Consider the following 23,669-nt stretch of genomic DNA (forward strand, 5'->3'; position numbering starts at 1 on the left):
AATGCCCAACAAAAATCTCAAGAACCGAGACCCCCTACTTGTTGAGAATTTGTCTTTCTTCCGCAAGGCCTGAGTTGAGAGTGTACCTTTGTACCAGCTCTGAAAATAGGGTTTACTGAGCAAACAAACAAGACAGCAGGGCGGCAAAGTGGGGAGTGAGAGGGCGCAGGAGCAGCTGCCCTTTGGCCCCGCTGGAGCTCTCAGGCAAACCAAGGCGGGCAGGACCCTCACAGAGCATGCTCTTCATTAGCCCACAGAGCTCCTCAAAATAGGGCTGTCTCCACCCAACGCCCAAATCCATCTATGCAGTCAAATTCATTCCCAGCTATTTCTCTTAGTCTTGGATCACTGGCACTTGGGGGAAAGAAAAAAAAAAACCAGTAAGATATTTCTTTGCAAATATCCTAACCTCCCTCGCTGATGGCAGCCGACACTGACTGAACTCCTGGTACCCTGCCAGCCAGACGCTGGCTTCCCCTGATTCATCACACCCAATCCTCACACCCTGAGAGGTGGTGTCACTGATACGTGCACTTCACAGAGGGGAAATCTATGCTCAGAGAGGGGATGAAGCAACTGACTCAAGGTCATACAGCTGGGCAAGGGCAGAGCTAGGACTACCCCAAGCCGGCCCACTTGGAGCCCCAGCCTCTGTGCAGCTGCCCAGCACTCCACACCATTCCTAAACTAGGTCTGCAGCCCAGAACCTACCCAGGGACGGGTAGGTTCCTGCTCCCTGCAGGTGACCGGCCCCAGTTGCCTCAATGCAGGCTTATCGGCATCCCTAGCAACAGGAAAGCCTTCCTTCATGGACAGATGAGGTACCACAGGTCCCCAGAGAGGCAGGACCTCAGCCTGAGGGTCCTGACCATCCCCTGCCCCATCCCAGACAGGCAGAGACCCCACAACATGAGACAGGAAGGCTGCCTCCATGCCCCAGGCAGAGGCTTCGTGTTGAGGAAGAGGAGAGCTGGGTGGTGAGGGTCAGAAGCAGGAGATCTGAGTTAACAAGGCCAACTCGAAGGATCATGGGGACCAGCATGCCTCACAGGTCTGCTACACACCAGATACTACGGCAAGCACTGCCCAACCGTGATCTCAGTTATTCGTCGTTTTCTTTCAAGGAAGTACTTACGAGTTTACCGTTATTCATTCCTCCCCGTCTGCCAGCCCTGCAGGGGAGCTGGGAAACGCTGGCCAACCCCAGCCCCTGCCCACCCTCTCTTGCCCATCCCAGGTTGCCATACGATCCCTGGACAGATCCTGAGAAACATGTGTACTCAGGATGGGATGAGGGCCTCCAACTCTTGGAGGAGGAAGCAAACTCCACATGGGCCTGGAGTACCATCAGCATCCCACTGTGTCCACCGGCTCCCTCCGGGCAATACCTTTCCTTCTCTGAGCCTGTTCCTCAACTGGACAGCAAGGGGTACAGATTAGATCAGAAGTTTGTGACCTCTGGGGGTTACGGCACCCTTTGAGAATCTCATGAAGGCTGTCAGCAGACTCTCTGCAGACAGATGCCACATTCCACACAAACTCACAGAGATTGTGAACGACCCCCTCCCCAAAAGTCAAGTTAAGAACATAGAGGGATCCCTAGTGGTCCAGTGGCTAAGACTCCGTGCTCCCAATGCAGGGGGCCCAGGTTCGATCCCTGGTCAGGGAACTAGATCCCACATGCCCTAATTAAGACCTGGCACAGCCAAAACAAAGAACGAACACAGAAAGTCCGCAGCAGCCTTTTGACTCTGACAAGCCATATCCTCACCATCTAGACAGGACTGAAGCCACGAAGGTATCCTCGGAGCACCCGGGGACCTCACGACCCCAGCACCCCCAGGGCCTGTGGTAAATCTTTAACTCCCAGACCTGCTGGCCTCAGGTGGATTTGTGGACTTGCTGAGCTGTCAGGAGAAGCGCAGAGAGAAGCTGAGCCCGTCCTTTCCACCCCTCAGCCACAGTCTCCTTCTCCTCAGTCAGGAGTCTGCCAGATCGGCCCTGGGCTGTCTCCCTGGGGCAGTCCTGGTGGTGGAGATCCTTGAGGTACCCGCTTCTGGTCCTGTATGCAGACAGGACCCCCAGGGCCAGGCTTGGGGACCACTGCTGCACCCCAGGCCCCGTCCTGCGTGGGTATGAGCATGAACACACTGTGGACACACACACATCAGAAAGACCTGGGAGGACTGCACAGGAGGGAGGGCACACAAGGCCATGGTCAGACGGGGCAGGGAGGCCAGGGAGAAAAATGACAGCACCCACCAGAGCTCCAGGCAGCCGCTCAGCTCCGCTCCACTTTATGTCGCCGTGTCCTTGTAATGGCTCCCTGCTCCTCACTTAACACAGCCGCGCCTAATCCCAGAGCCAGGACAAATGGCATTACTGTCAGCCCAGTCCCCTCCCTGGGAGGGGGTGGCCCAGGGGCACCCCGCGCCACCAACCACGTTCCCGGAAGCCTCCAGGCCTCCCCCATACTGCATCCCTTGCCAGAGGCCACCAATCCCTACCCTCGTGAACCTCAGGAAGAGGATGCCTCGTCTGACTCCGTCCCACGCCAGGGGACCCTACAGCAGGCAGGGACCCCGCGCCCTCACCCCCGCCCTGAGAGAGGTGGCTTCCACAGAAGAGGAGAAAGTATGTCCCTGACCCTATGCCGATGGCCCTCACGTTCCTTTCAAGGGTGGCAGCCCGGAGTGGATGAGCCCTTGCCGTCAGCAAGGGTAACTGGGCTCTGACTGCAGCTCTGCCTGACTTCCTATGTGATCAAAGCAGGGCCCGTCCCCCAATCCAAATCGCAGTTTCCCCACCTGTCCTGAGACGAAGAGGAAGCAGGACTGATAGCCCCTACAGGGCCAGTAGGTGGTCAAAGCGCCTCATTTTGGCCCCCACCCCAGCTGCCAGGCCCTTGTCACTGCCCCCACCAACCCCAACAGAGGAGAAAGAAGGGTAACTGCCAGAGCGCAGAGGCTCTAGAGCGGAAAAGGGCCTTAACAAAGCCCAGAGAGGAGAAGCAATTGGGCCATGGTCACATAGGCAGCTGGACAAGGGCCAGGCTAGCCTGGGTTTGCTCTTCAGCTGCAAACATGTAAGAGCATACACCTGCGAACGTATCTGCCTTTTTAGAGGATGCCAAGGAGAGCACGAGAGGCCAGGATTTCGGGCTCCAAGAGTAGCAGTTGGGCGCGGAGGAGGGGGGGGGTGGTGCGGCGTTAATGACATGTTTGAACGTATAGGGTCCGGGGATCGACACTGCTGACTGTCCAAGGCTACTCACATCACACCACAAGGGTGGCCCAGGCTCCTGCCAGCCCGCAGTGATCCCAGGAACTCCTGCAGGGATTAGCAGCCTTGGCCACCTCATAACAAGTCACCTGTGGCTCAGCGGTAGTGATGGGGAGACTGACCTAGAGGCACAAAAGCCTGGGGGATGCTGAGAAGCCTCCGGGCCCCGTGGCCAGAGTGGAGGGAAGCCAGGAGCTCTGGGGTCAACAAAGAGGAAAGGAAAGCCTGAGGCACTTGGAGCCCCAGAAGCCCCCTAATCTCCTGGAGGCCTGGTGGGTACCAGCCAGGCCTGCTGATACCAAGGAGGCTTCATCAGGACCCGCATGAAAGCACCCTCGTCCCTCCAGACTCGCTGGGGCTTGTCACCGCGACAGGAGTCTGCTGCCAACATGCCTCCCCTCCCGGGTGAGGGCTCGGATGCTCACTCGGAGGCGCAGCTGGCAGGGGAAGGGGCAGCAGGTGGGGGAGGGGGAGGGCCTTGCTCTCTCTGGATCACAGACAGCTAGAGAGCCGAGACAGAGTAAACAGCATCGGGCAGGTGACTACTTATCCAAGGCCCCTTTTAAAGAGGCCAAGGGGCCCTGGGTGAGGCTCTACAAAGTACCCTGCAGGTGTCCACACACCCCCAAGGCTCGGGGGCTGATTCCTGGGGTCCGGAGACTGGTGTTCTAGTCCTCCACTGAGCCAGGACGAGGCATCCAGGCAGCAGGTGCCCGCTCTCCGGTGCTGGCGGGCACCTACCTGGCACCAGGAGTCTCACTGCAGCACCTGAATGCTCCTCTCAGTCTGCCTCTAAGTGCCTCCCTCGCCTCACCCTAGGCCCAGCCTCCCACTAACCTGCCAATGAGCCCAGCCAAGCACTCCCTCCTTGCTGTGTTCACCAGTAAAATGGAATGGTGCCAGATGACTCCATGGGCCAACCTAACCCCAAGCTGGGCAATTCTGCAGGGAGCATAACCGACCTCCCCTCTCAGCCCCAGAAACGGGCACAGTGGCGCCCACTCCCGCCATCCAGAAGCCCATCAGGCACCATGCTCCAGGCAGAAAGCATGGTATAACATCTCTATGTAACCGTGTGCTCTGCCCTTTCCTAAATGCTTGGCCTCTGCTTCATCAAGCCCCCATTTCACGAATGTGGAAAATGAGGCTCACGGGAGTAAAGCAACTGGCTCAAGCTTCCAGTCGGGAAGTGCTAAGCTGAGATTCGAACCAGGGCCTGGCTGTAATCCTACATTCCACGGGATCCGCCAGATAACCCAGAACTCACTACGGCTCAGAAGATGCTACTGGGTCTTTGCACCTCCCACGTCTTTGAGGGTGCAATGCTGAGGCTAATGCAAAAGGCGGGCTGCCAGAGGTGGCGGGAGCAGAGGCAGGCATGGGAAGCCTGTGTGGGTGCTGAGCATCTGCAGACTGACCAGCCTCCGGCCTGGCCAGCTGTCCACTACTGTGGCCACAAAGTCCTCGTCACCACCAGCACACCACCGCCACCACTGTGCCATTTTTAAATCATCACACAAATGCAAAGCTTTTTCACAGATGCTGCTTTGGCATCACATGACAAGCTTCTAAGATCATGGCAGGGATTTCTTCCCTCTTTCTGCTATGAGGAAAGTGGGGTTCCTGGAGGAAGAGTGACTTCCCAAGTACACAGTGAGGCAACGTTTGGCAGTGAACTTGAAGCCCACACCCTCTGCCTCAGGTCTGGAGCTCTGTCTACTCCTCCATGCCCTTTTCAGTTCAACCAGCACTGATGGGCCTATTTTTTGACCATGCTGCATGACTTGTGAGATCTCAGTTTCCCGATGAGGGACTGAACTTGGGCCATGGCACTGAAACCACTAACTCCTAACCACTAGACCGCCAAGGAGCTCCCACTAACGAACGTTTCTGAGAGCTCATTCTGTGCAGGTATTCAGTTCAGTTCAGTCACTCAGTCGTGTCCAACTCTTTGCGACCCCATGGACTGCAGTACGCCAGGCCTCCCTGTCCATCTCCAATTCCTGGAGCTTACTCAAACTCATGTCCATTGAGTCGGTGTTACACCCACCCTTCACGTTATCTCATTTAACCATCAACACAGCTTCACAAACTACTGCCACTGTTCTCATTTCACAGACACTGCAGTTCAGAAACATGGCGTATCTTCCCCAGTTCACCATTTTAGAATGGGGCAGAGAGGAGATTCAACCGGAGGTCAGCCTGGCTCTGAGGCCTGCCTTGGAATCTCTGTGCTCGCTCTGGGACCAGAGGGGAAAGGAGAGCAGACACACTCAAACAGCATGTGTGCCTGCAGGTTATGGCGAGATTAGGATAACAGGAAGACAAACAAAGCTCCTGGAGAGCCCAGAAGATGCAGGCTGTTACAAACATCCAGGCAGGAGGCCAGGAGTCTGAGCAAGGGACATGGGAACAGAGGGAGGTGACAGATGGGAGGGAGGCGGCCTTGTGAGACCTTGGTCAAGTGCCTTGCTTTCTCTGGATCTCAATTTACCCAGCTGTTAAGAAAAGTCCCTGGAATATCTCCAGAGCCCTCTCCACCTCGAAAAACTCTTGGACCCTGGGAAAACAAGCAATGCCTGGTGACAGCCTGGCTGCCAGCCACGGGGGAATCTGAAATGTCCTTGGCTGTCCTGGCACGAGTCAACTGCTGGGTAACAGGCTTGCAAAAGCACAGGGCTCGGTCAGCATGCCTGGGCACCACTGAAGTGTGGGTCCTAAGGGGGCCACATTCCACCCATTGTCAACCCCTCCATGGCTCCAGTGGAGTAAGCAGCCGGGCTGGACCCAGACCAGGAACCGAGGTCACATCCAAGTGCCCAGTGGAATGTCACTCCAGGCCTGCCCTGCCCTGATCCTGTCCAGACAACCTGAGGACACTCAACGTCACCCACCCCTCAAAGCCCCACACTCACATTCCCTAAGGTCAGCCACTGGGATGTAGAGACAAGGGGTTCTGTAGGAGATCTTAGGGAAAATGACCACCTCCATTCCCACAGGACGTGCGCAAGGCAGAAGCTGCCCACGCCACGTCAGTGAAGACCACCAGTTAAAGGAAGGGCGGATAGTCCATCGGGGTGGCCCTCAGTTGTCACTCCTGCAGGTGGACGGGGGTCAGCCAAACTCACAGCTGCCTCCTCAGAGCACGTGTGAACCAGTCTCCTGCTCTACAGCCTGCCATGGCTCCCACCACCTGCGGGCAAAGCCCCTTAACCTGACCCACTGCACAGCCACTGTTACTAACAGCCTCTGTTCACTGCCGGTGGTGTGCGCCGAGGCCGTGGCTGTGTGCGTTTTCTCATTTAACCCTCACAGAAACTCTGATGCAGGATGCAGGTACTATGGTTGGCCTGTTTCCACAGATGAGAAAACTGAGGCTCAGAGAGGTTACGCCAGTGGCCCAGAGTCTCACAGCCAGGTGGCAGAACAAGGACTCACATCCACACTGGACTTTAAGCCAGGTTCTTAACCTCTGCGTTCGGCCTACTCAAGTGCTCCCTGCCACCCTCAGAACCCTGGGGCCAGCTTAACACTTCCATATGCCTGAGGGGAAACCAAAGCACAGAGAAAAACCTCTCTCTGTTGGTAACCAAGGCAGGGAAAGGCCTGAGGCCTCCGGCTTCCTCTTTGAGGACTCCCCCAACGCCACCCACCCCAGGAGGAACCCCCACCCAAGGAAACACACCAGGCAGAAAGGCCAGGACCACCGCCAAGACAATGAGCCCTCAGAATCTGCCTTCTTCCTCTGTCCAGAAGGAAGGGGGAGAAAGGAGCAGGTTTACAAAGAAAGAAAAAGAACATGAAAGGCCCAGGAAATGCTGCTCTTACAGACAGGTTCTCAAGAGTCTGGAAGGTCCTCCAGGGCACCCCCACACCCCTCCAACAACAGGAACACCCAGGACAAACCTCTACCCATGCGTCTCCCCTCCCCCAGGTATGCCCCTAACTAGCATATCTGATCTGAAATCTCCATTTCTCTCCCTAAACCTGCCATCCTGCAGCCTTTCCTATCTCCATAAATGTCCTTCCAGTCCCTCAGACCAGAAACCTTGCCACTGACACTTTCTTCCTCCCACGCCCCCCATCTGATCCATCCTGAGAAACCCTTTCGGAGTCCGACCCCTTGCCACGCTGAGCTGTACTGCCACCTGTGTGACCGCCACACCTCGCTCCCTCCCGGCCTGGCTGTGTCCTGCTTCCACCCTCCTGACTTCTCCCCGCCCGCAAACGTGAGTCAGCCCTGGGCCCCGGCCCCTCAGCAGCTTCCCCTTAACTCAGACTCAACAGCAAAGTCCTCCCCGGCCCGCGCTGGCCGCCTCTCCTCCTAGGGCCACTCTCACTCTGCCCCTCCCCACGCCAGTCTTCTGCTCCTCGAGCACATCCCAAACCCTCTTGCCGCGAAGCCTTGTGCAGCTGCGCCCTCTGCCTGGAATGCTCTTCCCCACACACCCTGTGGCTCCCTAGCTCCCTCCTGGAGTCTCCCGTCCCCTCACCAGAGATTTTCCATGACCCCCACCCCAAACACAGCAGAGCCACTCACTCAACACAGCTTTGTTTTTGTGGCAGGCACTCTGGCCACCTGACTAATAGCCACTATTCATCAGTTTGTTGACTCTCTCTCACCACTAGAATGTCACCCCCAAGTCCAAAATAGGGACCTGGTCTGTTTGTTCACTGCTGTGCCCAGAAAAGTGCCCGGGACAAAGTAGATGCTCAATAAAAATGTGTTGGCGGGAGGACTATGGCTGCCCTCATCTGAGCATCTTTGGTTTCTTCAGCCCCAAGGAGACCAGGAGAGCCTGGAGGTGAAGTGAGACTCTGCCTGTACCAGCTGGAATCTTGACAGTTGTCACATGGGCAGTCCTGGAACAAGTAACGCCATGAACCTGAACAGGGCTTACACTGGTCCCTATCTGATGCCTGTGCCCACTCTTCTGGCTACTTCTGGGTCTGACAGCTGGGCCCATGGGGCAGCTCCCATCCCAGCGGGAACATGGACTGGGCTGCAGCTGGGCTCCCCCCGCCAGCCCGCCAGTGCTGCCGGGGTCTGGCATCTGACAAAGGCTGCCCCAGGCCCCCAGCCAGGGGAGGTGGAGGAGGGAGGCCCAGTGCCACGCCTGCCCTTCTCCTGTTGTCAGTAGGAGGACCATCAGAAGGAAGCTTTGTTCTCAGAATAAAGAGCAAGAAGCCCAGTGCCAGGCGGAAACGGGCACAGAGGCAGCTGGCCCATTGGAGACAGTTTAAGGAAAAATGAAAAAAAATGGGATGGAGGATGTCTGAGGGGTAATTTGCACACCCAACCGGTTTCATGCCTCCAGGGTGGCTATGACGATGGTGGCTTCGCTTTTCCAGGCCAAGCCTCGAGGTTGTCACAGACAACCAGACGACTGTCCCAGCTCGGGGCGGGGTGGGGGGGGTGGGTACGCAGCGGGGCCTGGCACTGACCCTGAGGAGAGAGGTGAGGACGGAGGAGTGGATCCTCGCCTGAGAGTCAGAAGACCTGGGTCCAAGCCTGGCTTTCCACATAACCACGTGAGACACGTGGGAGGGAGGGGACGTCCCTCCCTCCGCGTACCTCGACGTACCCACCTGTAAATGACTTCTGCCGGCCCATGCTTGAAGCCTCAGCCTGTCTGCCACCAGACCACCCAGCCTCTGAGCCTGTGGCCAGGTCACTGGCAGCCCAGGACAGTCCTCCAACCTTCTTGGGCACAGGCCCTGCCCACTGGGACCCGGGCTTCCAGCCTGCCTCCTCCCCTGCCATCAGGGCCCTCCTCTCCCGAGCTGTCACCTGAGCAGTGTTAAATCCCTCTGGGCCTGGCCCAGACTCTGACACCTGCCCAGATCCCCCCATCAACCTCTCCCAGGATGGTGCTCCAGATACTTTCAGTTACAACCACCAGAGTGTTAGTGCACACTAACCCAGCGTGTTAGTGCACAAAAGGTGAAAAAGCAGCCCAGAGAGGGAAAGGGGCACGAGATGTCACATGGCACAAACATACCCAGAGGTCCACCCTTCCAGCCCTGGGCTCCCTAAGCCAAGATAGGGTCTTCAAGGCATGTCTATAGAGCCTCGCATCTAAATCCTCTAGGAGGGGGACACTATACTCTGGACTGAAAGACTCAAAGATGAGGGTCAGAAATCTGCATGCTTTTTTCTTTAAAAAAAAAAAAAAAAAAAAGCTTCCCAGATTTTTCTTATACCCAGAACAATTGTGACCTCTCAGCTAAGACCTCTTCCAAGAGGGGACATCTTAGCTGGTCTCCAGGGAAAGTTAGGATTTCCATTAAAATAGTAAAATAAGCCTTACACAGATAGATAGCTGAACAAAGAAGCTGGGGGTTAAAGCACATTCTCTAGGAGAAGAATAAAGCAGAGAAAGGCCTGAAGGAGGGAAAACCCAGTCCAGTAAACACTTGAACTGACTCTCCCCCACCATCTCCCATCTCCCCAGGATGCAGAGGTTTGCACTTGATGCCATCCAAAGGCTGCTGATCCCAGCCTCCCTCTGCCCCGAAGCTCCTCCAAGCCCTGGGGGAGAGTGGAAGGTGGAGACAGCTGCAGGGGAAATGTCCCTCTCATTGCTTATACTGCAGCATGGGGATGACTCTCTGAGTGACTGTTTATCCCCAGCTTAAGAAGCTGCCGGGGTCAGTGGCTAAGCAGTCACAGCTTATCTGGGAGGAGGATTCTCAGGCCACGGGGCAGGCTGATCCAGAGGCTTCCATTAAATGGAATCTTCACAGCTGGTGAGGCTCAGCAATGCCCCGCCTTCGTTCATAAAGGAAACACTTATTATGCTCCTGCTGTGTATGCAGTCCTGAGCTTGAGCACAGTGCTTGAAGGGACAGAGAGAGGTGTCAGCTATCCCCCACCACCCTCAAAGAGCCCACAAAGCTGACAGACAGGGCACCATACCACAGCACAGGAGAGCGAGCCAGCCGTGCCTACAAGACAGGGTTGAAAACTCAGATGCCTAGGAGGCTAGAAAGACTGTGCAAGTGTGCCAAGTGGCTTGGGAGGGATGGGGCGAAGTGGAGCTTACGTGCTGCATCTCCAGTAGTGGCCACTGGAGAAATAGGCTCAAAGTTTTACAATCTTCTCATTTTTGAAGTAAAGCCAGAAGTTGAGATCTTACGTAAAATCTCCTGTTGGCAACTAGCTCAATATTTGGTGTGGGCCAAGTAAAATCTGCCCCTGGGGTGGATGTGGCCTGCCAGTCTGCGGCCTCTGTTTTCTTACAGAGAACAGAATGCAAAGCTCAGAAGAGGCGGCTCCCTGTAGCCGAGATACCAGGGAAGGCTTCCTGGGAGAGGAGGCCTGGCGCTGGGCTGCAGGAACGGGTAGGTCACTCCTGGGGAGGGAGTCATGGCGGGGTGGGGGGCAGGTGGCGTACCAATTCAAGCCATAAGGACCATGGGTCAAGGGCACCACCCGCCAGCCTATAGCCTGCCCATCCCCCTAAAAAGGAATCCTGGTCTCCATCCCCAAAGCAGGCACAGAGGCATCATCTCTGTCTGTCCCCAGGTGGCCGCAGGAGGGGCCACTTGCCCAGCAAACCTCCTAACTAAACCAGTCGGTGGCAGAATAGCACGGGTTCGATTTCATCCCTGGAGCTTGAGGAACAGGTCAGCTAATGTAACAGCCCCACGGTGGGGAAGGGAGAGGAAGAGACAATGGAGGACAAAATGAGGCTGAGAATCCCGTCCTGCCTGGCCAGGCCCCACTGGTTACATAATCCTGCCTCAAGGCACCAGTGAGGGCCTGGGCTGGGGAGACCCAGGATGCAGAAGGTTCCCCCGCCTCCCCCTGCCCACTGCTGCTTTTCAACTGTGCCCCGCAGCTCCTGAAAAGCCCAACAGAGCTGTGGGTGGAGACTAAGACCCCAAGATAAGGCACTTAACAGGATCACACAGCAAATTAGCAGCAAAGCTGAAACTGATAATAACAGCAAACTTTAACCAAGTGGTTACTTTGTGCCAGGCAGAGCACAAATCCTTTACACATATTATCTTTATCTTATATAAAAAGTCCACAACACCTGTAGATAACTACTCTCATTTTTCCCACTTTACAGATGGGGGAATTGAAGCACAGGCATACTAACTTACCCAAGGTGAGGCCAGAGCTGGCTCAGAGGAGGAGCCAGTTTTCAGAACCCAACAGTGGCCTCCAAGACCACACAACGAACCATGAAACTACACTGCCATCAGGCTACTTTCTGCGAGAACCATACTGGCTTTCAGCTGCCTTCTCTCAAACCCTCAGGGCATGCATGCAGCCCCTTGCCCTCCTGTCAGCACTTTGGGGGCCACTGAGTCCTCTGACAACCTGATGAAACCTACAGATTCTCCCTGCAGAAAAATAATCCACAGAAATGCCTACAAAACATTGCAGGAGATTTGAGGGGCTCATACAGCCCTGAGCTGGGGAGCAAAGCGGATCCAAAGCATGGAATACTCCAAAGTTGGGGGGAAGTGGAGGAAGGGGATTCCCCGAGGCTCTCTGAGCCCCTCATCTCTGAACTTGGAGCCCAGATGGACAGCCACGTTAGTCCACAGGCGTGGGCACGCATTAGGGCCCAGGGCCTAGTCATTTCTTCAGGGCTGGGAGAAGAGAATGAATCACGATATACAATAGCCCCCGCCTCTGCACCCACTGGGAGTGACTCACAGCTCCCAGCTGCTAGGCAGACGGTGCACAGCTGGGCCCCAGCATCTGGACGGGGGTGGCATCGCCAAGCTTACCACCATGCTTCCCCACCCTGAGAGTCACCATTCAGTGGGTCACCTGTCTACAGGTTAGACCTGGCCTTGCCCAGGCTCTAGCGGCTCTGTTTCCAAGAGGGGACCCTCCACAGTCTCCACTGGGCTCCAGGCCAGCTGGTGCCATGGGAGCAAGAGGTGACGACAACTGCCCCTTACAAGGTACTGCAAGACCCGGAGTCCCGTCCCAAGTCTCCCGCTGCCTCACTGTGCAAGCTCAGGCAGCACCCCCACCTGTCAGAGCCTCAGTTTCACCAACTATAAAGTGGGAAGACGAATGTATCAAGTCCTACCCAGCGCCACAGCCCCGAGTCTATAAACAGCAGCACCGGACAAATTTCACAGAGCCTTGGGATCCTGCTTTCAGGAAGTTACATAAACATCCTTCAGAGAAACAAAAGTCAAACCTAAAGACTTTTTTTTTTTTCCTGTAAGGATATCAAGAAGCCCTTTTTATAGTCTGACTTCCCCCATTCTACTTCCATTGTTTCAAATATCCTCTCAGGACCTAGAAAATACATTTGGTTTCCGTCTGGGGTCTGGGCTTCTTGATGTTCTTCCCCTTGGATGCCGCCCCACCCTCCTTGGCAGCTTTCTCCTCCGGACACACCCTTCTCTACCCCCAGCCCAGCACTGGTCTGGGCCAGCCTGAGGGCTATGGCTACCCAGCCTGCCAAAGGAGGGGTGGGGGGCAGGGACAGTTTTCAGGAAACAAAGCCTCCCCTGGTCAGAACAGAGAGCGCTGCAGGTCTGGTCCCAATCGTGACACGGTGGGTGGCCCTGTGTGGGTCCCTGCTCCCCACTGAGAGATGAAGGGTTTCCTATACTGTGTCAGGGATGCTCCTGCACTGCACCCAAAGACACGGAGGCAGATGAGAACAGCAGGGCGCACACTGGGCTCTCTGATCACAACTCCCCAAACCCTCCCGCTAAAACCAGAGGAGACCCAGGTTTTTTCTCTCTGATTTTATTTCTTGCTCTAGCTGTGGGGCCTGGAACTCAGCTCAGCGCCTCTTTGAGCCTCAAATGGCCCATCCATGAGACAGGGAGAATGACAGTGTCTGTAGTGGAGGCCATGATTTGGAGGCTTGAGCCCTAACCAACCCCACACAATCCCATCACCCCTCCTCAGTAAAGCCTGACTTACTCCTATGATAGAATGCAGTTCTATAAAGCCTGCTACACAAACACACCAAAACAATCCTCCATAGCCTCTCTTCCAAGGAGATCACGCTTCTAAGGCCCCCACAATAAAATTCCTAGACTTCTACCACCTATGGCTATGTGCCCTCAGTATTTTCATCTGTAAAATGGGGCCAATAATGATGCCAACCTTATAAGATTACTCTGGGGATTACTCCAGAGATTACATGGATGTGCCTAGCAAGCATTGACAAGCTCTCCACAAATGTGAGTGGCAATTATACGATCACCATCATTAAAATGACTGAGACACTTTAAAACCATTGGACTGGTAACAGCTAAGGCCCCATGGCCCTCTTGGACCACATCGGGTCACTGTGACCACACATGCATGCATGTGCCCCCGACCCCAGGACACACCCTTCTCTGCAGCAGGAACCACTCTCTGCCCCCAGTGCTAGAACACAGTCAGCCAGCCTATTCCTGGCACCCATCCTTGCCACCCACAGAGTCTGCCACCTGCAAGTCCCCCAACCTCCCAAGTGGCCCTGGCACTGTCTCCTGTAAGCATGTTGGGGTTCTCTTGAACCCTATCACTGTGGCACAAGACTGTTTCCCAGGCAGAGGAAGCTGTTACAAGATGGAGACTCTCTGAAGTCAGGCTAGAGAGAAACTGGGCTTTCCTCTGGGTCCCCTGTATTTGCTGGTGTCTGTATATGTTCAGAGCCCAGAGAAGCATTAATTTTTTTTTTTTTTAACCCAACCAAGTACTTTTGGAAGGTGAGCATGCATCGAAATCACCTGAGAAACTTACATTGTTGGATTCCCCCCTCCCTAACTCATCAGTTTCAGATTCAGTAAGTCTGGGGTGGGGCTGGATAATTTGCATTTCTAATAAGTTCCCAGGTAATGCTGATGCCAATGGTCCAGAAACCAACTTTGAGAACCACTGACTTAACATGCAGGTGAATAAGGGAGAGCGTCTGTGAACAGGTGATGCTAACAGTCCTGTAAACACACGAGCAGGAGCTGCCGGGGTAAGGGCAAGAGAAAGGGGACCTGGGCAGACGGTGCAGCCAGAGAGAAGGCCCTGTAAGGACGACTTTCATTTCGCCTCACCTGGCCTCTGCCTGGGCAGGCAGCATAAACCAGAGGTGGCTGCGTAATAACCACAGCAAACCTCTACCAACCGCCACCCCAGACCTGCCCTGACAGGCCCATCCTTGGCCGGCCCACAAGTGAAGAGAATCCATGCTACGCCTCACGGAGCCAGACCTCTCAGGTCTCCACCACTTCTCAGCAAGGAGCAGCAGGATTCTGCTCCATACCTCCAGACACATCCCCTTCCATCTTGGCCAGCTCAGACTGCTTCCGCATTTCCAGTGCCTCATGCAAGTCAGCTTCATCTGACCGGAGCAGTTCCCTCAGAAACCACCAGACAGCAAGGACAGACCTGCCAAGTTTGAACCTCTCCAGGCCAAGTCATCCACCTCGCTGGGCCTCAGTCACCACATCTGCTAAAGGGGGTGATAACAGTGCCCACCTCCTTCTGTTGTTGGGAGAATGAAAATGGGGTCCTTGGTCATTAACTACATCATCAGCTACGGTAACCATATCTATTCTGGCCTGGGCTTGCAGCTAAGCATCCTCCTTGTGTTTTCTTTCTAAATGCCATGAGATGAGGACAGTCATCCCCTTTGTACAGATGAGAACCTACAACAGCTCGCCCAGGGTCCCACCAAGTAGGAAGTGGCCCCGCAGAGATGTGAACCCAGCTTATCCTGCTCCAGAGCCTGGTTCCCAGCCTCTTCTCAATGCGTGTCCCCATCAGCCCACCCTGAGATCCAGCCCAGGTCACCTCTCCCTGCCACCATCCTCTCCCCCTTCCTGGGGCACAGGGAGGCTGGGCGGGAGGCCTACAGAGGTTGCAGCCTCCACAGCTGCCCACAGTCTAGGGTATGGGCCCCTGGTCTTGAGGGCAGTCAGGAGGCCTGCCAGCTGGGCCAATCCATCTGGCACAAGTTTCAGGTACCACTCAACAGGCCACCAAGGAGGAGGCTGGAACTACAGAACTTGAGCATCTCAACCATGAAAGAAGAGAAGAATGGGTTTCCCTGGTGGCTCAGCGATAAGGAATCCACCTGCCAATGCAGGAGACACAGGTTTGATCCCCTGAGAAGATCCCATATGTCACTGAGCAACTAAAGCCCATGCACCACAACTACTGAGCCTGTGTTCTAGAGCCCGGGAACTGCAATTACTGAGTCCCCTAGATGCAAGCACTGAGGCCCTCGTGCCTGTGCTCCGTAACAAGAGAAGCCATCACAATGAGAAGCCCACACACCACAACCAGAGAGGAGCCCCCACTCTCCATAACTACAGAAAAGCCTGTGCAGCAATGAAGACCCAGGACAGTACAAAATAAAATTAGTTTTAAAAAAAAAGGAAAATCAGATGTAACCGAGAGAGTGAGATCCTGCGAGGCTTCCAGAATGAGATGGGCAGCTGCCATGCCCCATGCAAATTGCCCTCTCTCTCCAGTCTCAGTTTCCTCACCCATACAAGCCTCAAGTCATTAGACAGAGAGCTTAGAAACCCCAGAGATTCTTCCCTTCATCTCTGGAAAGAGAGATCACCTCACAATAATTATGATAACCATTGTTATCTCTGAACAGCTCCCACTTACTGGGCTCTGACACTGGGTCAGGCACAGATCTACACCATCTCCCCGCAAAACAGGACTATTACTATCCTCATTCTGCAGTTGAGGAAAACCATGCCCAGAGAGATTTACATAACGTGATCTATATTCCACAGCTAACAATGACAGAGTTGGGACGTGAACCTGGGACTTCTGACTCCACTGTGCAAAGCTGTCCAAATCCACTGGGGCAGAAAGGGGCTGCCTGCAGCTACTGCCTCCAGAGCATGGAGCCTGGAGGAGAGGAGACATGTCCTTAAGGAGCCAGAATGCAAAACCAGGTGTATGAAGGTCCCTGTAGAGGCCCAGATAACAGACTGTGCATGGAAAGCAGGGAGCAGGCAGTGCCAGCTCTGTGGATTTAGAAAGAGGTTCTGCTGGAGCTGGGTACTGGCTGGGGAGGGACTCTGGGGTGGGTGAGCGGAAGTGACTGGGGAGCATCGTCCTCTCTGTGAGCAGAGATGTGGAGACAGGAAGGGACTGAGCACACAGGGAGGGAAAGGGGACAGTTTCTTTGTGAGGGTTAGGGGGATTGGGAGATAGGGCACTGTGGTCACACAGCAAGCCACCCACCTCCCATGCCTGGCCCTCAAATAAGTGTTCATTTGCAGTGCACATTTAAAATTAGACTAATCCAATCTGTATCAACAAATAAAACAAGCGGGAATAAAAAGGTGCAGGAGGCAACTGGACACAAACTTTTCTTCATGAGATAAGAGCATTAGGCTGTGTGTGTGTGCGCTCAGTCATGTCTGACTCTTTTGTGACCCCAGGGACTGTGCCCGCCAGGCTCCTCTGTCCATGGGATTATCCAGGCAAGAATACTGGAGTGAGTTGCCATGCCCTCCTCCAGGGGATCTTCCCGACCCAGGGACCGAACCCAAATCTCTGCATCTCCTGCATTGCAAGCAGATTCTTTACCGCTCGCTGAGCCATTGGGGACCTCTATAATCCCTCTGGTGACAGACTGACTCTACCCCCAACACCACACAGTCCAAAGCACCCCCATCCACCCCTTCTTCCAAGCTCCCAACATCCAAGCTGAAGCTGACAGAGCTTTGTGACAGCCCCACAGTCAGAAGAAAGTACCTTGGCTGGTGAGCCCTGAGACTGGGAGACTCTACTCTAACCTCTAATGAGGGGAAGGAGGCAGATACCCCTGGCCCCCCCAAACACACATCTCACCCCATCCAATTCCTCACTTTCAAACCAACCCCTAACTGAGTCAGCCTGATTCATGATTCAGCCTTATTTCCTCATATTTGAGGAAAGACAGACTGAACCCATTTCACAGACTGAGAAAGGAAGGCAGAAGGTTCCAGGTCTATGTGAAACCACAGGCCCTGGCAATTCAGGCTTTGGTGGCTGATCTAGATAGAAATCCTGAGGGGCCTCCGAAAGGGCAGCTGGGCTGAGGGTTTCCATGGGGCAAGGGCTCTCCCAGGCAGAGCGCCGCAGAGGAACTTCTAGACATGCACAGAAGGGGCAGTTCTGAAAAGCAATGAGAAAAATGAAGTGGAAGTGGGTCAAGCACACCCTAAACGCTGAGATTCTCCGGGTGAAAAGGGAACTGAGAGAAGTCACCCAGGCCTGACCGTCCTGGCACACGCTCTCTGCACCCTCTCCAGATTCTCCGCGTGCTGTCAGCAACGGGACCTTGCCGTCTTCCCAGGCAGTTTATGCCCGTTAGCGTCACTGTCACCCTTGCTGCTGTCTCTGCCTTTGAGAGCCACACAGGACAAGATTATGCCCTCTGCCCAGAGACAGCCCTGAAGGGAATTGAAAGCAGTGACACGGCCACTTATGGGTCCTTCCCCAACCTTAGGCCACTTGTGATGACGCCATCCCCAAGGCACCTACCAAGGCCTGTAGCCTCGCCCTCCTTCCCTCTCAGTCCATCCTGTGGCCTGAGTCAGACTCTGGTCAACTTTCTGCTGGACCACAATTAGCATCATCTCTGAGCTGGTCTCAACCCTGCCACTCTTGCCACTATCTCCAGCCAAATGACCCCCAAGAGAAGCAGCACAAGAGGGCAGAAACAGTTCAAACCTGGGCTCAGTCACAGGTCTGCAAGTGACTCAACCCCTCTGAGCCTCCATTTCCTCATCTGAAGATGGGGTGGGGTTGGGGGTAAGCAGCAAGCAGCTACTTTGCAGGGTATTGTGAGATTTCAATGAAGCGTCTGTAAGGAGCCTGGCACAAGACACAGTAACAGGCACCAACTCAAGGAGCTGCTTACAACCCTCTGTCCTCTCCACCAGCCACAGAATAAAATCCAAACTCCTGAGCAGGATACTGCAAGCTCCCCATAACCTGATCTTGCCTCCCACTGCCCCCCTTCCCGCTGCCTGCACCCTCACAAGCACTTCCTCCCCCAGGAAGCCCTGTCGACATTAATAACCAGAAGAGCTTTTCCCCTCCACTGACCTTCCAAAGCCCATCTATCACTGATCACATCCTGCCTCTTCGCCATCACTTGATCCTTGCCTTCCCTCCCCCATCAGATTAGCAGACTCTCCAGTCAGAAAGCAGCAGCACCTCACCCCATTTCATTTCCCAGTCACCCCCATCCACATTTTCCATACATATTTAACAAATTACCCGAACGTTCCATTTCAAGTAAAGAATGTCCAAGTTCTCCAAACACTCCAGATATTTCAAGCCATATCCTAAACCAAATCCCAAGCCAGCAGAAGTCTGCCCGGTCTCCAGGGGCTTACAGGCCTGTTTTTGACCTCAAAGTTTGCAAGACGGGTCACGCAGGTCCACAGCCCAGGGCAGAGAAAGCTCTGCGAAAACCAGAGTCCATTCCTAAGTGTCCCACATGCAGGGTTTCTCAGTTGCCCATAGGTCAACCCCCAGCCTATGATTTCATACCTTTAACTGCATCCTCAACTTGTGATTGTAAAACTGTCTTTGCATACCCCTGTGGCTGGAGATTCACCATCCATCTTTTCATTCTTGCTGGCTTCTCCTCCCTTCACCTGTTGATTCTCTTGTTCTGATCATGACAAGGAGAATCTGACCACACACCAAGGGTCATTCCCATCCCTCAGGACTCTTTTCAATCCCCCACATTTCTGAGTGCCCTTAAAGTCTAGCTAAGTAGTCGAATTTCCCCTCTTGGTCCTACAAACTGGCAATGAACTGTCAGTCCAAGAGGACCCCCTCCTCTCAGGGTCCAGGAAAAGCCTATTGACACTGCAAATCCCAGACTCAGTGCTGGAACAGCCCTTGGAGCAGTTAGAACAGTAATGCACAAACTTTCCTCTCCCCAAAACTTTATTCATTATCTACTCCCACTCTATTGTTTTAATATGTCGTTTACTAACCAGCAATTTGTTTTCTATTTTTAAATAAATTTCTCAAGGTCCCTACTCAGAGCCTGATCCATAGTCATGGAATGGTACCGCCACTAGAAGACTGGGCTAGCACAGAGCACTTATGCAAGTCAAAGTCTAGGCCACCCCACATTGATTCCTGGGCTATTTACTGAGGGCCTACAGTGTCCTCTAGGCTCAGAAACCCATGCAGTTTCCATGAGGATTCTGCAATCGAGACATGGGCTCAAAGTCCACCCTTCATGACTATCCTCAAGGACGCTTGGGGTTGGGGCTCCAAAACAGCCCACCACCTTTGCAATGAGGACCCTGCCAATGAGTCACACCAGAGGACACCTTGAACGTAAGTCCCTTGGCCATAGGTTTCTCATCACCCCCAAGGGCTCCACTCCTGGCCCTACCTCTGCCCCTTGCTGATCTGAAAGTGACCTGGTCCGAATGGAGTTGGAAAGCTCTTCGGTCCCCTGGGTGCTGGGAAGAGACAGCCGCCAGCTGTCCCCGGCCAGAGCCGGGTAGAACACCTCCCTGCACCACCCGCACGACAAGCGAGTTGCTGCCATGGTCCCAGCCAGCAACAGAACTTGGACCATTATCCAGCGCCAGGCCCAGGCTCCAGCGCTAGGCTCCAGCCCCCCACAATAATAAGAACCAAGGCAGGAGCAACACCTGGGGGTAAGGGAAAGGCTGAGGGTGTCCTGATAATTTCAAAGGAAAAGGAGATCAGTCACAGCAGGATCTTATAGAGCCCGGTAGTTGAGACTCAGGCTGGGGGAGGGGAGTCAAATCCAAGCTCCACTGCTTCTCACCTGTGTAACCTTCCCAATTTCTGTGCCTCAATTTGCCCCTCTGTAAAATGTTGCTGATAGTCACATGGTAGAATTAAACGAGATGGAGTATATAATGCAATTAGCCCAGGGCCCGGCGTATAGTACACATAGGACACATACTTGTTGAATGTAAGCATGCTCCTGCTTACGAAGGTACCCCAGGTTCTCATTTCATTCTTATCCTGGCCCGTTCTTACACTTTGCCCATTCTACAGGTGAGAAAATTGAGGCTAGGGGAGGGTAAGGAATCAGCCCAAGCTTACACAGCTGGGCTGTGTGACAGGCACTCGGATCAATCTGAACCTCAAACCAGGGAAAATAATGCCCAGGCCATTCCAAATGCTCTGGGCGGGTGGGTACAGCACGGGGGTGTGATGGTGGGGCTCTATATCCCCTGGGCTTGGCATGGCTCCTCGCTGACCCACCGGAGCCTGAGTCTGGGAAAGAGCCAGGAGGCCAGTCCCCAATTTTCCAGTTTGTCCCAGAGCCCTCGCATCCACATACGCCCCCTTCTTACCTCGTCCCAGGTTGTTAAAGGGCAGCGTTCAAAGCGGGGGTGTCCTTGCTCCCGAGAACCTGAGGGAGGAGGGGAGTTAAGAGACCAGACGGATCACTACCCAGGGAAAACCGGTCCGGCTGCCTTACCCTTCCGAAACGGGGACCCGGCCTCTAACCCCCTCCCTCGCCAGACAAAAGTTTCCCCTGTTCGGGAGTGGGGAGGGGGAGGGGGCATTCCTCGTGAGTGACATTATCCGTGACCTACAGCTGCCGCGCTGCCCTCGCCCGCACCCCGGCCTGCCCCTGGCCCCCGCGCGGTCCCCGACCCCTTTGTCCTCCCACCCCCGCGCGCGGGGCCCCGCGGACGCTGCGAGCCCGGCCGGCGCCCGCCCGCACCAAACTTGAGCCGGCAGCCACTCGGGCCCCGCGCGGCCTGCACGCCCGGCTCGACTCGGGCCCCGCCGGCTCGGAGACAGGGGACTGGCCGGCCCCGGCCCTCCCAGCCTCTTACCTGCCTCGGCTAGGGCGCCACCCGGGGGAGGGGGCGCTCCCGGCGAGCCGCCGGACGCCTGGGTCCCCCGGGCCGAGCGCGCGCCGCGGGGCTCTGGCCCGGGCCGGGGTTAACCCCTTCGCGGCCGCCTCCCGCCGCTCCCACCCTCGCTCCACGCCGCCGCCGCCGCCGCCGCCCCGCCTTCCGCAGGCTCTCCACCCCCAGGCCCTCCCTCCCGGTGCCCAGCCCCCAGTCCCGGCCCCCGGCAGTGCGCTGGGGCACCGCTCAGCCAACCCCCTCATCCCGCGGTGGGAGGTGGGGGGGTCTCCCTGGAGACTGGAAGTTGGGGCGCGCCACCTCGCCCCCGCGCGGGCCCGCGGAGCACAGAGGGGTGAACCCGCGCGCCAAGGGACCCCCCCCCACCTGCCTCCCCTTACACCCTCCGGCCCCAGCGCCTACCTCCCCCAATCTCGGCGGTGGAGGCGGGTTTCGATCCCCTGGTGGAGCGTGGGTGCCGGCCGGAGATCGGCGCCAGAGGCCCGAGCGGCCGGCGGGCGTGCTGCGAGCACCCCGGGGCGGGGGCCGGGGCGGGACTGGGCGCTGCTATCGGGGCTGGATTTCTCGGCTTCCACCCGGATTCTCCCTCGGCTCTCCCGGCCGATTCGGTGCTGCTCGGCGACCACGTGACGCGGGCTGCCTTTGACCCCAGTCTCGGAGCGGGTAGGGGGCGGGGGCGGGAGGGGGTGTCAGATGCGGGACCCACGAGGGCCCGAGGCGGCTGCCGGGAGTCCCGGAGGCGGTGACCTCGAGGAAACAAAGCCTGAGTGAAGCCAACAAGTTATTCGGGGTCAAGGAGGGAACAGCACTGGGGGGTCGGAGAGGCTGCAGAGAGACCGAGGGAGACAAAGACCCGCGCCCGCTATGCTTCCAAGGGCCCTGGGAGCGGCCCGCCGGGCCCGAGGGGGCCTCGTGGCTCTGCCGCCACTAGGCTTGTGACAGCCCTCCAGGGCCTCCTCTGACGGCTCCCCAACAACCAGGTGTCCGCTGGAGTGGACCCCTCCTGCGTGCGCAGTTCTTCCCCGCACCCCCTACCCCTTTGCCCTTACTCTCGAAAACCCTTTTATTCCCTTTACCGTGATTATCTTGTTCATTTACTGGTTTCATTGTTTACTAGAATGTCATCTCCCCCAACAAGTTGTTCCCAGCTGAATTCCCAGCGCCTGGCACGTAACAGGCAGATGAAGAGATGGATGACATTGTGCAAATCTCTTCTCCCACTGAGCCTCAGTTTCCCACCTCCAGTGTTATTTCAAGGATCTCAAGGACCCTGTGAATTAGGCAGGATTACAGTGGTCATCCTCATTAAATAGATGAGAACCTTGAGGCCCAGAAAGACAAAATGATTTCTGGGAGTCTCTTAAGTGGCTGAGAGCTGGAGCCTGCACACAGATGTGTTTGTTCCAGGTAGGGCTTTTTGCCATCCATGAGCCTGTCTGTAAAATGAGGGGCTGGGACATTAGTTGATTGGTTGATTAGGAGCCATAAGGAGTTTGTTTAATGATGTAGATCACCAGGCCCCTACCCTACCCTACAGGTCTGACTCATAGGCCTGGAGTGAGACTAGAGCAAATTTGGAAAGCAATAGATTGGTGGTTTCCTAAGAGCCTTCAGAGGCTCAAGATTACCTCACTGTAGGAGCAAAGCTTAAAGAAAAAAAAAAAAAAAAAAAAAAAAAAAATATATATATATATATATATATATATATATATATATATCATATGACCCAGCAATCCCACTACTGGGCATATACCCTGAGAAAACCATACCTGGAAAAGACACATGCACCCCATTATTCGTTGCAACACTTTTTACAGTAGCTAGGACATAGAAGCAGCCTAGATGTCCACTGGGTGAAGGCAATGGCACCCCACTCCAGTGTTCTTGCCTGGAAAATCCCAGGGACGGGGGAGCCTGGTGGGCTGCTGTCTATGGGGTCACACAGAGTCAGACACGACTGAAGCGACTTGGCAGCAGCAGCAGCAGCAGATGTCCACTGACAGATGAATGGATACAGAAGCTGTGGTACATACATACAATGGAATGTTACTCAGCTTTAAAAAAGAAGGCATTTGAGTCAGTACTAATGAGGTGGATGAACCTAGAGTCTATTTTACAGAGTGAAGTAAGTCAGAAAGAGAAAGACAAACACTGTATATTAACACACGTGTATGGAGTCTAGAAAGAAACCTGTCTGCAGGGCAGCAGTGGAGAGACAGACGGAGAGCAGACTTGTGGACATGGTGTGGGAGGACAGGGTGGCAAGGATCGAGAGAGAAGCATGGAAGCATATCCATTACGTGAAACAGCCAGCCAGTGAGAATTTGCTTTGTGACACAAGGAGCTCAACCCAGCGCTCTGTGACAACCTAGAGAGGTGGGATGGGGTGGAAGATGGGAAGGAGGTTCAGGAGGGAGGGGGCAAATATATACCTGTGGCTGATTCATGTTGATGTGTGGCAGAAACCAGCACAATACTGTAAAGTGAATATCTTGCAATAAAACAAAAAATATAAGTGAAAAAAAAAAAAAATCGCAAAGCCAGGAGAGGTAGAAAAGTTAAGC

At 55.1% G+C, this 23,669-nt stretch overlaps 1 protein-coding gene across 5 annotated transcripts in view; it reads right to left on the reverse strand.

Moving 5' to 3' along the window:
- NDST1 (N-deacetylase and N-sulfotransferase 1) overlaps positions 1-21,728 on the reverse strand; it is an 88,132-nt gene extending 66,404 nt beyond the window's left edge. Inside the window, exons 1-3 of one of the 5 annotated variants that reach the window (XM_044947446.1) lie at positions 21,070-21,232; positions 20,578-20,636; positions 2,263-2,352 (exon numbers count right to left, since the gene is read on the reverse strand). The gene's annotated coding sequence lies outside the window, so the exon portion shown is untranslated. Of the gene's footprint in view, positions 1-2,262; positions 2,353-20,577; positions 20,637-21,069; positions 21,233-21,507 lie in introns of those variants that run through there. The other 4 variants (XM_025292405.2, XM_025292406.2, XM_044947447.1 and 1 more) reach the window with 4 other exon arrangements.
- Between the last annotated feature and the right edge of the window lie 1,941 nt (positions 21,729-23,669).

This window comes from Bubalus bubalis, chromosome 9, assembly GCF_019923935.1.
Source record: "Bubalus bubalis isolate 160015118507 breed Murrah chromosome 9, NDDB_SH_1, whole genome shotgun sequence".
NCBI classification, from domain to species: domain Eukaryota; kingdom Metazoa; phylum Chordata; class Mammalia; order Artiodactyla; family Bovidae; genus Bubalus; species Bubalus bubalis.